This window comes from Ischnura elegans, chromosome 2 (genome assembly GCF_921293095.1).
Source record: "Ischnura elegans chromosome 2, ioIscEleg1.1, whole genome shotgun sequence".
Taxonomy (NCBI): Eukaryota; Metazoa; Arthropoda; class Insecta; order Odonata; family Coenagrionidae; genus Ischnura; species Ischnura elegans.
This window is the reverse complement of record NC_060247.1, coordinates 42,231,766-42,245,238: the sequence shown is the minus strand read 5'-3', so window position 1 is coordinate 42,245,238 and position 13,473 is coordinate 42,231,766. Positions and strand designations below refer to the sequence as shown.

Sequence of the window (13,473 nt, the reverse complement as noted above, 5' to 3'; positions counted from 1 at the left end):
CTTTCATTGATATTTTAATGGAATATGCCATCCTCACTTCTCATTCCTTTTACTTATTGTTTAGTTATTACCCTTCGCTCAGTATCTCCCGGTATTATTCATTCCGAGACAAAAAGGAAAACGTGAGCGAGAAATTAAATGTTTTTTGCTCCTATAGAGCATTCTGACGACGTGTGTTCTTCATCAGGCGGAGGATTCCGATGAGATATGTAAGTGGGTATAACTTTTAACTTTGAACGTCCAGCTGTCCTTTATATTTCCTGCAAATATCCTTTTTATTAATTTTCTTCTGCTCCCTGGTATGTCGCTATACGATTAACTGCCTATTGCTGAATTATGAATTTAAAATTTTCCAGCGTATTTATTTAAGGCAAGACTTTTTTTCCTGATTAGCTATCATGATTCACATTTTACATATCTTTTGGATGTCTCTACCATCTCTGCATATCCATATCCATTCCCATCCCAATCTAATCTAGGCCACCACAACATATATTCCATGTGTATGGCTTGTTGGGCAGAGGGGTAGCCAGAAAGGGGGTCTAAAACCAGGGGGAGAGAGAATTTTTCGAAAAAAAGGGTACTAAGTAAAGGGTTTTAAACAAAATTGAACACTTTTCATAATGGAAGAAACTTCATTTGCAAAAGAAATATTTTGTTTCATGATTTTCAAGATTTTTTTCTTTTTATGAAGGAAAGTAATTGTGTATTTATATTTCGGTGGGTCCGGACCCTCCGTACCTACCTCCTCCCTACGCCACTGCGGTTGGGAATATCTTACCCATCGTTCACTATCACTTCTGTTACAACATTTATTGAGCGATGCATTTCATATTCGCTTCCAAATACAGACGCACAAAAATATCATAGTAATAATTTCCTGATGTTTCTAAATCAAAGGAATCATCAATCGACGAGGGATTTGTTAAATATGTAGCCATATTATCTGACGAAATATTTGGCATAAAATAATGGTGATTACTACATTATATAGTATTTTATCGCTGCCAGACGACTGAATTTTGAACATCTTAGTTCAGGTATACACTATCCTTTTTCTTTAATCATCACCTAGTCAACTGTGTGAAGTCGAGTCTCGTAAAATATTTTTCGCGTCGTTCGAATAAACTTGATCTGGGATTCTTCACTATTTGCAATTCCATATGGAGGCCAAAATTGTCTACCAGATCTCATTGTCTCTGTGCGTTGCTAATGGAAACTCCTGCAACTGCTATTTATCTATCGAATGGAACGAGCAAATCGTCGGTTTCCCCAGGCTGATACGGAGCTAATACCGAATCTAGCTTCATTTCCTTTCCCTGCGCCACAATTTACGGTTTCAATACCAACCAATAAGCCGAAACTGCCACCATAAAATAGCTCAAACGATCCCTCTCCGTAAGAGGCGAGGCAGGAAAACATCAAGAATACAGGACGGTAATGAACGACGAAATGAATTTGCATGCGAAGACAGCTCGCATGGCATGCGCCGAGATGTATGCATACATTCGTACCCATGACGCCTCGCAAGGCTTCCTGAAGCACGCATGCTGTAGACGCAGCCCTGGGGATATACAAGCCGTTTTCGATAATGCGATGATTAGATCACTGGCTACGGGGCGGAGGGAGGGGTAGGTTTTTAGGGTGAGTGGGTGGGGAGCAAACTGCAGGGAGGGAGGTTTTAAGGGCGTCATAAGGGACTCGCTAAAGGGAGGAGAAGAGGTCCACCTCACCCCTCTCTCCCGATAGACGCCACACTCAAACCCACCACGCGGATGGTTCCACAACCGGCCGCCACTGAGCATGCGCGGCGCCACGTTCTGCGCGCAGCTGGGACGGAAGGTAGTTTGAGCACCCCGCCAACAGATGGCTCTTGTCTCCTCTCCCTTCCCCGCCCGTCGCCCCTTTCACCCATCCCTCCTGTAGGCTTAACCATCCAATCATCCCCCTACCACTATATCCTTATCCTTCTACAACCCCCTCTTTCTCTCCGTATAACCACCCCCTCCTTCGCCCACCCGCTACGTAGATGTCTTCCCTCCCCTCCCTCATGCCATTAAAATAAAAAAGAAGAAATATATCCAACCCTCCCCTACTTCCCCATTCCTATCTCTCGTATGCAGTACACTTAAGACCCCTCCTACTTTGTCGAGATACCCCTCCAGCCCCTCCCCACCTTCCCCTTGCTCCTCCCCTCCCCGCACTTCGTATTCCTCAATTCTTTCTCTCTCCCCCCTCCCCCTTATTCCCGCCATGTTGGGGAGTGTCGGAGGCTCGTCCGAGTAGGGAAGGCAAGCAGCGGACGCACGATATTCCGCTTCGCTCTGCTGCGCCGCGGTGTGCGGAGCTGGCGACCGGGCCCGTTCCTCCACGGTAGCCTCCGGTGCGCTCTGCTTCTCCGGCCCTGGCCTGCCGCTCGTGTGTTTTTTTAAAAGCGTGGTGTTTTTTAAAAAGGAAAGAATAGGGGCCCTCTCTTTTTCTGCAAGTGCCGCCTTCACCCCGGGTGGACCCCTTCCCCGGGACCAGAGTGTACTCTCTTTGTCGCACATATCTCGCGGGAGCAGCGAATAATCTCTCGTCTCGTGTACATTGAAGACGAAGCAGGAGAAGACTGCGCCCTGCAGGCATCTATCCATCTACTTCGCTGCTACTGCCTTCTCTTCCTTGCGGAAGAGGTGGCGGATATTGGTGCCGTATCGCGCAGGACAACAAGGGATAGAAAGACTTTTGTGAGTGGAAAGGAGACAAGGGATACATAACGACTTAGAGGTGTTGTTCTTTTCGCTTTTGGTGAAATATTTGTCAACCTCCCCACCCACACAATTCATTCCCATTCCAATCCAATCTATTTGTGTGCGTGTTATCCACTTCACAACAACATTGATATTTAATCAACCCTCCCTTCTTCCTTCCTCCCGTCGTACGGTATATACACGTACCCCTCCTCTCTTCTCCCCTCTCTCTTCTATTGCACTGTGCCCCCCTCTGCACACTACATACGTGCTCCTCACTTCTTCCACCGCTGCTGGTCGCCTGTGTTCCTCTCCGAGAGAGAAGTGGAGCGATTCGATTTTTCTGCGTGTGCCCCGCGATCGAAATAGTGTTGTGTGTGAAGACGGCGACTTTACTGAGGGGGAGCCTCTGGAGGGGGGCGCGGCGTGCTGCCTGAGTGAAATAGAGGAATACTTTGGTGGCGCATACGAAGGAGCACTCACAAACGCGGCCGGTCGGGACGAACGCGGTGCTGAAGGAAATACAGCTGATATTCCTCCCCGCATCGTTGCACTGTGTTGAGCCTCCACGCGAGAGAATTCATTTTGAGTGGATACACATCACGTTTCGTTGCTGCTGTTAATTTCTTTTGAGTGTGTCCAGTGCATCCCACACTGAATGGGTTTCTCACAGCGTCCCCCACGCAAGTAATTGTGTGCCTGCTCGAGGTGTCACAACACAGCAGTCAAGGAGGCCACCGAAGTTGCGCACTCCACTTCTCCGTGTGTCGTCCGTATCTTCCTTTTCGTGTGGGACTGAAAGCGATGTACTCAAAGATTGTGTGAGAGAGAAGACGCCCGCAGCTCCGGTTGCCAGTAAGTGACTTGCTTCTCTGGATAGTATAGTGAATATATAAGAGCGCGAGAGTCGAGAGAGTAGCTGCTTGAAGAGAAAAAGGGGGCGGTGCGTGGCAGAACGCTTGCCAAGTCTCACACCAGCCGTCGTGGACTGTATTTTTCCTTTTTTGCATTTTATTCGTCACCGTCATTCCTTGCTCCTCCCATCCTGTGTGTTGTGTTGCTTGGCCATCTTGCGAAAGGGGCAATTTGAGGAATCTACCCACCCATCATCACGTGCTGTTTATCCTACGTAGAAAGTAAACGCCATCGCTGTTTGGAATACATTGGAGGAGAAACAAGTGCCTACTTCCTCGCTTCTTCTACTCGAGGCGTCTACGCCGGCACCTGTCCCTGTAAGTGGCCCGAGGATTATTCGAACACACACGCCCCTGTGCTTGTTTCCCCCCTGGATCATTCATCTGCCCCATGCTCGGCTGCTTGTATCGAGCGGAGAGCGTTTCTTGTTAAAATACAATTCCCCCAGTGGACTTGCGTGTGTCCCCGTGGATATTTTTCTCTCCTTTTGCGTTGGACAAATTCGATGGAGAGTTAACTTTCATTAGTGTCAAGGAAAGTAAACCAGGAGCTGGTGCCCCGAAAAATTCGTGCAAACAGGGGTCGAAAATAGTTTTTGGGATCGTAACGAGTGGTGTTGTGGTGCAGGCACGGGAAGCAATTGGCATTTTGCCCTGGGGATTTTTCTTGTCGGAACATTCCTCTCCAACGCTTCTGTGTTGTGTATCGGACAAGAGCGGAGTGAACAGAGTCGACCAGTTCCCATTTTATCGTGTACTCCTGTGGCTATATTATGAGCCCTTAGAAGTTTTTGTGTTTAAATGTCCGCAGCTCGCACATGTAGAGCGAGGATCGCTGCGTGGCCACGTGGGTCGTCGACCGTCTGTTCTCCTGCCCCCAACTCCCCGCCCCCCTCTCCCCCATATAGTGTCAAGTGCGAAAGCGGCGGAGCAAGGTTGCAGTAGTGAACCTTTTTTCCCCGGTCTAAACATTCGTGCATCTCCTTGCCGTTGGATTGGTTAATAAATACAAAGAAACATCATCCAGAAGAAGGAGGATTCTCGCTGTCATCCACATTCTCGTCTCGGCGACGCTTGTCGTCAGGACAGGAAGAAGGCAAACGCGGATCGCCGACGGCGGTGGATCCTCTGGTGCAAACCTGGTTTGTCCCTCAATTTATTAATTATTTTTGTCGGTGAGATCTACTTCCTATGGGGCAAACTGAAAAGCCTCTGAATCGCACGATCATTTTTCACGGACATGTTCGGGAATTTGTTTAAGTTCACTCACTCACAATCATTGATTCAACCTGAAGGTTGGTTTGGTCAGGTGAGGGTAGAGCTCGTCTCAAGGCGTGTGAACTTCACACATCTAGGGTAAGGGAACCAGTCCCTCTCTCGCCCTACCTCGCACTTCAAAGATTACGATTTTGGCTGTTATTTACGAATTGACAGGTGCCCTACCCGCTAGGTTATCACTTTCTTCATGTATGTACATCCCCCAGAAGACAGCAAAGTGAGGCATCTTCATCGGGGGGAGAAATAGGGTGTTACTAATAAACATCAATAGAAAAAACAATTAAGCCCTGGTTAGAGGCCACTTACAACGGCGGGACTCGTACCCGAAGCCTTTGGTTTGGAAGATTGTGATTAGAATCACAACCAAGCAGAACTACCCCGAGGCCGGCGAGGTGGTTAATGTCGTTATGAGTAATTGTTATTTTTTCCACCGTTTAAACGACCACTGTGACGGAATGAAAAATGACAACGCAGGAGCAATTTCCACAAATTTTACATTTAATAGTACAACCGGTACCGCATTACAGCATCATCATGTACCTGATGATGCTGTAAAGCGAAACCGGTAGTACTATTAAATGTGAAATTTGTGGAAATTGCTCCTGCGTTGTCATTTTTCATTACGTCACGTTTCCACTCCATCTCGCCTGAAACCTCAGATTACACTGTGACGGGTTCCCTAGCCGCATATGCTGGGGAATAGTTCCTTAAGCCACCCTGCTTTCTTCTTCAGGTCGAAGGTGAAACGGTAGTTATTGTGACGTGAGCGTATACTGTCCGAGAACGAGTGCTCAAGATCCTTGCCCATTCAATCCCTTGCGTCAGTTAAGTGTGGCTTTGTCACCTCTGAATAAAAATGATAAATATCTATATCATATGTCGACAAATGATGGTCGACGTTACAAATCAAAAGACGGTGTGAATGATTGTGTCAACTAGCATATGAAGTGTGTCCCTCAAATGATCCATGTACTTGTACGTGAAAAATGGTCGTGCGGTTCAGTCTTGTATCTTTTGAGTAGATATTTGGCAGTATTTATTTTTTTCACATCCATACTTCCCCAATGGCTGACTATTTTAGGAACCTACCCTCATATTGTGTAATCTTTCTCGCGTGCGGGGTTTTGAAAGGCATTAAAATCGACGTATTTTTTTCGTGAGGTAAAAGGGTGTTGAGCTTTCGCCTGAGCTGTCGTCACCTTTATAAGGATGTTTGTTAGCAGAGGTGGTGTTTGAAAGTTAGGATACGGCAGCCTCAACAAATCCTTGGGGATCAAGTTAATTAGCAAGGGCGCCGGGAGGAACTACAACTGTTTACCCCGGCGCGGCGCCGTCTAACCCCGACGTGACCTTCACGATCCACGAGTACCAATTGCTTCCCTGTCCCGTGGGACTCATTTCCTTTGTGCGGCATCTTCTTCGAAATACCTATTCGCTTTTCACCTGCATCATACCCTACGGATCACCTCAAGGGTGCTTGACAGGGGTGAGTTTTCATTCACCAATATGCGTGGCAAACCTTCATATACAGTACAATATTTGTCATCCGGCCTTGCAGTCAAGTCTGTGGTGTGGAGCAGGCAACCTCCTTCAGCTAATATAATTTCATAAGTTTTATAAGAAAGATTTTTCAATGCATATCTTATTATTACGTATGTAGGTGTCCTTCAGTTCATAATTTGTATGAGGTGTCCAGGGTTTAATCTGCCTTTATCGGCCATAATCGTTATTATCAATGTGTTTATCCAACTTGACTCTCCCCTATAAGCAGTAGGAAGAGTGAGATATTTTGGTGCATTGTATTTGTTTCCTGTACGTTTCCAATAATTCGGCGACGCCACGACTGCATATGTGTCAGGTTACCGAGATCGCACTGTACTTGGGAGCCCTTCCTTCGATTTCACGGGCGGAAGGAAAGAAGCCTTTTCGCTGTTGTCTTAAAATTATACACTTCGGCAGCTTCTATCAACCCTCCAAAACCTCCCCGATCGGAAAAAGGAAAAGTGTGTATACGGAGAGACACGCGATGCTTCACGTCATTCCGTTCGCTTCTTCGGCCCATGCTAACTGGAGGTGACTCATTGAAGAAAACGCCACCCAAATGCCGTCTTAATTAAGGTGTCGTCGGTTGTGGGGTCTTGCTGTTTTTTGCCTCTCTCCAGGCAGCAAGCTGTGTGGATTGAGTTTTTATTCGTGAGGGACGGGAAGTGATACCCCACCTCCCCGTCCTCTCCTATCTAACCCTTATCTTGCGCCTTGTTTGGTCGGGTATACCACCCAACCCCTAAACCCCCTCCCTCCCCCCACTGTCTGTCTTTCCAGCTCCCTGTGGAGTTAACCAAAACCTACTTCCCTTGTCCTTATATTCCTTCCAGAAAAGAAACCCTTTCCCGTGGGCCCTCTTGCGGAGGACTCTCTCTCGAGTGACACGACGACAGAGGAGATTACACAAGCTGGTAAGGAGGGAAGATGGGAGATTCCAGAGCTCTCGCTCTTCTAACGCTCGTTGCCTTTACAGTACACCCTCTTTCTGCCTCCCCCTCTTTGCAACTGGCGGTCACCCCCTTCTCATTGCGATTAAAAAGGAGAAATTTATTTAAAAAAATGAGTTATATCGTCTGACTGCGAGCTACTTTCACTGACTGTCGTCAAGATTCTCCTCTTCTCCTCGTCGTGTCCGCTTTACGAGCTCACTTCCTCCCTCTATACACCATTTCGTGAATGACACACCCCTTTTCACCACTTCTTTCTTCCTTGCATCCTTCCTTCCTTCCTCTATTCGCATTTTTCTCGGAGGTTGTCACACGCCATCGCGGGTAAAGTAGCACACACAGGACATGCTTTTTCCCTCTGAAAAGGGAGTCGAGATAAAAAGTCACCGGAGGAGTTGGAACTGTGGAGAGGACGCGATAGGGCCCTGAGGATACCAGTGCGAGTGAGAGACAGAGAGAGAAGAGAGTAGAAGGAAAGACTTCTTCTTCCCCCCAAAAATAGTTTTCCTTCCCCACCCTTCTTTTTCCTCTAGCCTGGCGGCTAGCGAACGTACGCAATTCGAAATCGAAGAGGAAGGGAGTCTGCTGAAGTAGTATTCTGGCGTGTGTGTTGGTGGTGGTGGTGCTGCTGTTTGGTTGGATCTTCTGTCATTCAACTGACTCACGCACTCAAGGCCCAACATTCCCAGCTCCCCGCGCCCCTCTTCAAAACCCACGTTCGGTCTGTGTATGCGGTGAGATTGTGCCAACAAGTTGAGGATGAAGACGCGCCCTGCTTTCTCGCGAGTCAGGACGTCGCCAAGACTGGCCTGGCGACGCAACCCCAACGGTGTGGAGGAGGGCTTGGATTTGATTTTAGTCTTCATAGAAACTGCGTCAACGAAATGCCGTGTGAGCCACCTCAATGGGGTGTTGGCAGGGGTTGAGTTTTCGTCGATGTGCCGTAGTCGCCATGGGTTTCATTGATATAAAATAATTAATTTCCATGCTTTGGCATAGCTTTAAATGAGCTGTATCATCCGTCTTAAGTACGCTTCTACTTCATGCGTTGAGTGGGGCTGTACAGAAAATAAATAGAATCCGCTGGATTCTTTAAGTACGAATCTCTACGAAAGGATAGCTACGTTATTAAGTTAAGCTTTGAAAAGCTGCCATTAACCAAAACACAATCCCGGAAATACATCGGGGTTTATGCCAACGGATGAGCACATGGGCTAGAGTCCTCCCATTTGACCTAAAATTGCACTAGATAAAATAAATTCAATGTGTTTACGTGTCTGCACACAATATTATTAATTTTCTGACATGGAATTAGTTAATTTTACATTGAAATATCATTAAGATTCACATAATTCCTAGCTTTTGATTAATATGTAAAAAAAATAACTGTAAAGGCACATAGGGAGTATAGAGCAGGTGTAGGACGTTGTCTAAAGCCCCCTTTTCTCAAAACCCTCTAGCCGCCGCTGTTGGAAATTTAAAATTAACAAAGGAACATGTAATACCATTGAAAGACAGTATTTCCCAGCCGATCTATTTTTCATCTGCCAATGTTTCAGATGTGGTACGTTTTTGTTTTATTATTTAATTAGACTTTCATTTCCTCGCTACTTAGGATCTCTCGTCATTAGCATCCTCATAGGTAGTATCCTAATCAGGCATCTAGAATTAGTTTGGGCAAGAGATGTGTTTCTTCTCTTCAATAAATCTACATCCCTACTTAAGGTGTTCTTCTTGAATAAAAAAGAATCTCAACCACTTGTTCCTACATGCTTTTGGTTTGACCTCAGCCTAACATGCGTCGTTCCATTTTCCAAATGCAACTATATGGCTAAAAGTTGCTGCTTATAGAAAAGAAGAAAAAGTGATTCTGATTAGTCGAGTAATGCTCGGTTTATAGGTAAACTAGAAAAAACTTAAGTCGATTGAGAGAATTTCATTAATCGTCATAGCGTTGTTTGTTTGTTGTGCGTGTTTCGAGCTACTGTCATTGTCCTTAGTATCGATAGTGAATAATAATATCGCATTTTATTTCGTTTCGCAATTTATTCATCTTATCTTCTGCTCGAAATAATTGCAATCGGAGAAAGATGGTACCCATTTAGTGAATAATTTTCGCAATTTGTTCAGTGCTTGGCTCATTAGCTGGAATTAGCTCTTATCTGCTCGATACTCAATAGGCCGTTGTCGTATCGGTTCGCTCGTGAATCACCGTGCGTCCACATTTTCGGATTGTTCCGTGCTGCCGAATTCCGCATTCGGTAGTCCCCATATCTCACAAGAGAGTGCCATCGCAGAGTTGACTCATGTGCTGGGGAAGACAGCTTGCTCGCGCCCGCGGTGGAGGACTGGGAGTCAGCGTCTTGGATGTCGCAAGACTTATCCCCCCTTCTTCGTGAACAAAACGAGTGGGGTTGTTAAGGGTGGAACCAGTCCCTCGATCTCGAATATTACAAATGGGAATCCTCGAGTTGGCCTCTAAACGTGTTGTCACCCACCGCGCATTTAAATGGGTTTACTAAAGTCGCCACTTGCATCTCTGACGGACAAAGTGATCGGAGTTACACGGTTTCACGGAAATATAGTAAAATTAAGGGTGTTAACCGAAAATTATATGCATGGTGATGCGATGCATCAAAATTCATACCATTTCAACGCCATTCCTCGCAATTACATTTTGCATTTAAAGTAAAAAATTTGGATCGCATTGCACTCATCACCGCGTCGCGGACATTTTTGAAAACCGATTAAAATGCGACCGAAGTGGCAACAGAAATCAGCCTTCTATGGAATGGAATTGGGCCTCCTCTATGCATTCCCCTTGCCCTCTTATCTATTATCATAACTGTGTTGAGTCCTTTCTTTATCTCTCCCATGTTCCCTCTCTTGTTTGTAGTCCTCCTTGTGGCTCTTATGCGTATCGGAGGGAGAGTAGTTCGTTGATATGGTCCGAGCTTTTTCGATACTTGTGTGAACCAGGCTTGTGATTAGGTTCGGAAACGAATGTTTTCCGTCAAAATTTTCATCTTGAAAGCACGTCGCGAACGCGTAAATATCTGCTCCTAAAATAGCCCGTTCTAATTCTGCTCATAGATGCCCTCGATGTTCGCACGTATCTTCTTGCGCAAGGAGATTTATTGAGTGTAGAGTCCTTGGTATACCCGTAATTAGCCCAACGAAGGAGTGGACATAGTCATAGCCGATAGGTGCTGTGCTATCTTTCCTTTCGTAAGTCTATGGTTGATTTTGTAAAAGTAGAAAATAATAATAATAATAATGATAATGTATTGATTTTGGTACATATTAGATGTGTAAAGGATTAGTAAAAAATTTTGTTTCAATAATTATGGTAACTGTAGAAAAAAGTACTCCTATGGACGGAATCAAGACAATTCGTAATAAGGTATCATTCGTAATTAGGTGCTTAAACAGCTGTTACATTATCTTGATTCATTAGTTATTTCCGAAATGCAGTTGTATAGTTTGTAATAGGCATTGATGCCTCTGTTTTAAATTTGTTATGTGCTTCAAGCCGGGATATGTCGATCCGAATGTTTTCTCGCATTCTAGTTTTGATATGTCGTCACATTGAGATGGAATTGAATGACATCAGTTTTAATGCAATTATTGCACCAGAAGAGATAGATACAAGTTAGCGGTGGTATTCTATATTCTATAAATAGGGGATTGCAACTGCGCTTGTACGGGATGTTAGTTGTTATTATTTTTCAATATTTGGTTAGTCGAAAGCAACAGGCAAGTGCATTCAGGAGCTTAAAATCAGAGCCACGATTGACTACGTTGTATGTACTGTGTCATGTTGAGCAGTTTTGTACTTAATGGTTAAAGGAAGTGAGTAGATACGTTTCCTTTAGTTCGCAGAATATTTTAATGACAGTAATAAATATATGAAAGTATTCCGAATGGTGACGTATGGTTTCAAATACTTTTTGGGTTAAACCATTGTTCATCTCTTCATTTATATTGATATTATTGACGTTATGCCAGAAATAATTGAACGATCAATTCACATTTTTGGATAAATTATGTGGTGTTCAAGAAGCCTGCGGTTAAAAAAGATTACAGATTGTTCGCCGTCCATCATCAACCAAGAACTAGCAAAAGTAATGAGACTTACTCAAAGGAAATTGACTTACAATCAGTGTGTTGTAATAGGAGTTGAAACCTCTGTCAGGGCGTCCGTTGTTTTACGGCAGCTTAAAATGGCGTAATCCGAAGTAGGATGGTCATTTCTTGAGAAAAGCTCAAATTTATCGCGAAATAAACCTGCAGTGAGGAAGGTAGCTAAGTATGTTGATTTGTATAAAAAATTATAACTTCTCAAAAATTAATTTCTTCTGATTGAAAAAATTGTTCTCAAGATTACCTAATGCGTGGTTTGTATTCTGGTGGAATAAATATGCCATTATGATTTTCTGGTTCATAAAAAGTCTCTTGACGCTAAGTAAGCTTTCTACGTCTTTTTAGATACTGTGAACGGGACTTAAATGTCTTGTTGTCAATGGTAGAATTAATGAAAAATATAGGGGTAACCTTTAGGAAAACAAATAAAAAATGGTAGGCGCACAATTAATGCTTAAGGGTCTCTTTGCGTTCCTGCTTCCCTGTCCAATTTTGCTTTTGCGTTCATTTCTTGTGGCTTGTATCGTGTTTATGCTCGTTCCTCTTGTTTTGCCCTTGTTATATGCTCAGGGGTATGACATGCGACGGAGTTATTCGCCATTTTCCGTGTCATGCGTGGATATCTGCCATCAGTCTTCTCGCCTGTAATTTCTTCCGTGTCCTCCGCGCTATTTATTCGAGGTGTTTGCCGGGTAAATAACCTTCGCAGGTTTACCAATAGCGGGTCAGCGGTCTTGATCGATCACGTAACCTGACAACCTCCCCTGAGGCCTTCTATCTCTCGTGATCCCCGAGAGCGAAATGGCGATAGGGTCCCCGACTACGTCATTGTTTTCCTTGACTCCTAAGTAGTCGCGTGGATTCTACGTTGCCTTAGTGATTGTTTTGGTAGGCAAAACTTGCATTCATTTATCCATTTTAGCCTCAAAGTAAATATAGATATAACTGATGATTTCAGGCTTATCTCTATGCAACCTTTCCATTATGGAAAATAGTAAGCTTAGTTAGATTCGCTAATATATTTGAAAAATTACGACCCGGGTTTCATAACATACTTAAACGGTCAGGTGCACCTGAAGATTTAACTATTTTGTGAAACCCGGGTCGTGCTTTATCAAATATATTAGTGAACCTAAAAAGGAAATAGAGATTGTAGAACTGATGACTGACAAGATAACTGTGCAATGACCAAAAGCCGAGGCCAAAATTGAAGCCCTAAATTCAATATTATTATTCAAAATGGAGGCAGTTATCAAATTAAAAACTTGTAACGAACTTTTATGAGCGTTTAATTGTTTTTTTTAATGTATTTAAACGTTCGTTCTTAAATAACTGCAGTAAAATCCTAATATTTCATTTTCTTCCTGAGTTTTCATTTTAATATACAGAAACAAAATTTACCATGTACTTCTACACTACATAAAAATCATAAAAATAAACTCTATCGCCAAAGTAGGCCTCAGAGTAGGCAAGTCAGATCCATCACGCTATCTCGGTTCATGTCCTTTCAATCTTGGTGTTATACGCAGAAGCCTACTACTTACCCTTTTAATGCTTTTAATTTCCTTTGAGCTGAAAGCTTGGATTCGGTTAAATATTTGAGGAATTAGTGCCCCTTATAATCACATTATTTACTTTCTCATTAATTCTGTTCTATTTTGGTGTGTGAGTTTCTGATATATTTACCTTCATTAGTCATTATTAAGTTTTTTGACCCTGCAAGGTTCTGGGCATTTTACAATACGAATCGACGCGAGTGCTTTGGGGAGTACATATTTACATTATAATTGGATTGTACGGTGTTGGAAGTGAACATTTTATCAGTGTCATTTAATCCTCTGGTTTACGAAGCTTCACAAGGTTTCCATAAACAGTTTTGGCGTCCAATTCCATTAGTCCTTATATCCATTTTAC

General features: G+C 43.9%; 1 protein-coding gene across 1 annotated transcript in view; it reads left to right on the top strand.

Annotated features, from left to right (window-relative positions):
• Window positions 1-2,282: 2,282 nt before the first annotated feature.
• LOC124174217 (serine/arginine repetitive matrix protein 2-like) overlaps window positions 2,283-13,473 on the top strand; it is a gene marked incomplete at its 3' end in the record, with an annotated part of 218,332 nt that continues 207,141 nt past the window's right edge. Inside the window, exon 1 of the mRNA XM_046553312.1 lies at window positions 2,283-4,788. The remainder of the gene's footprint in view (window positions 4,789-13,473) is intronic.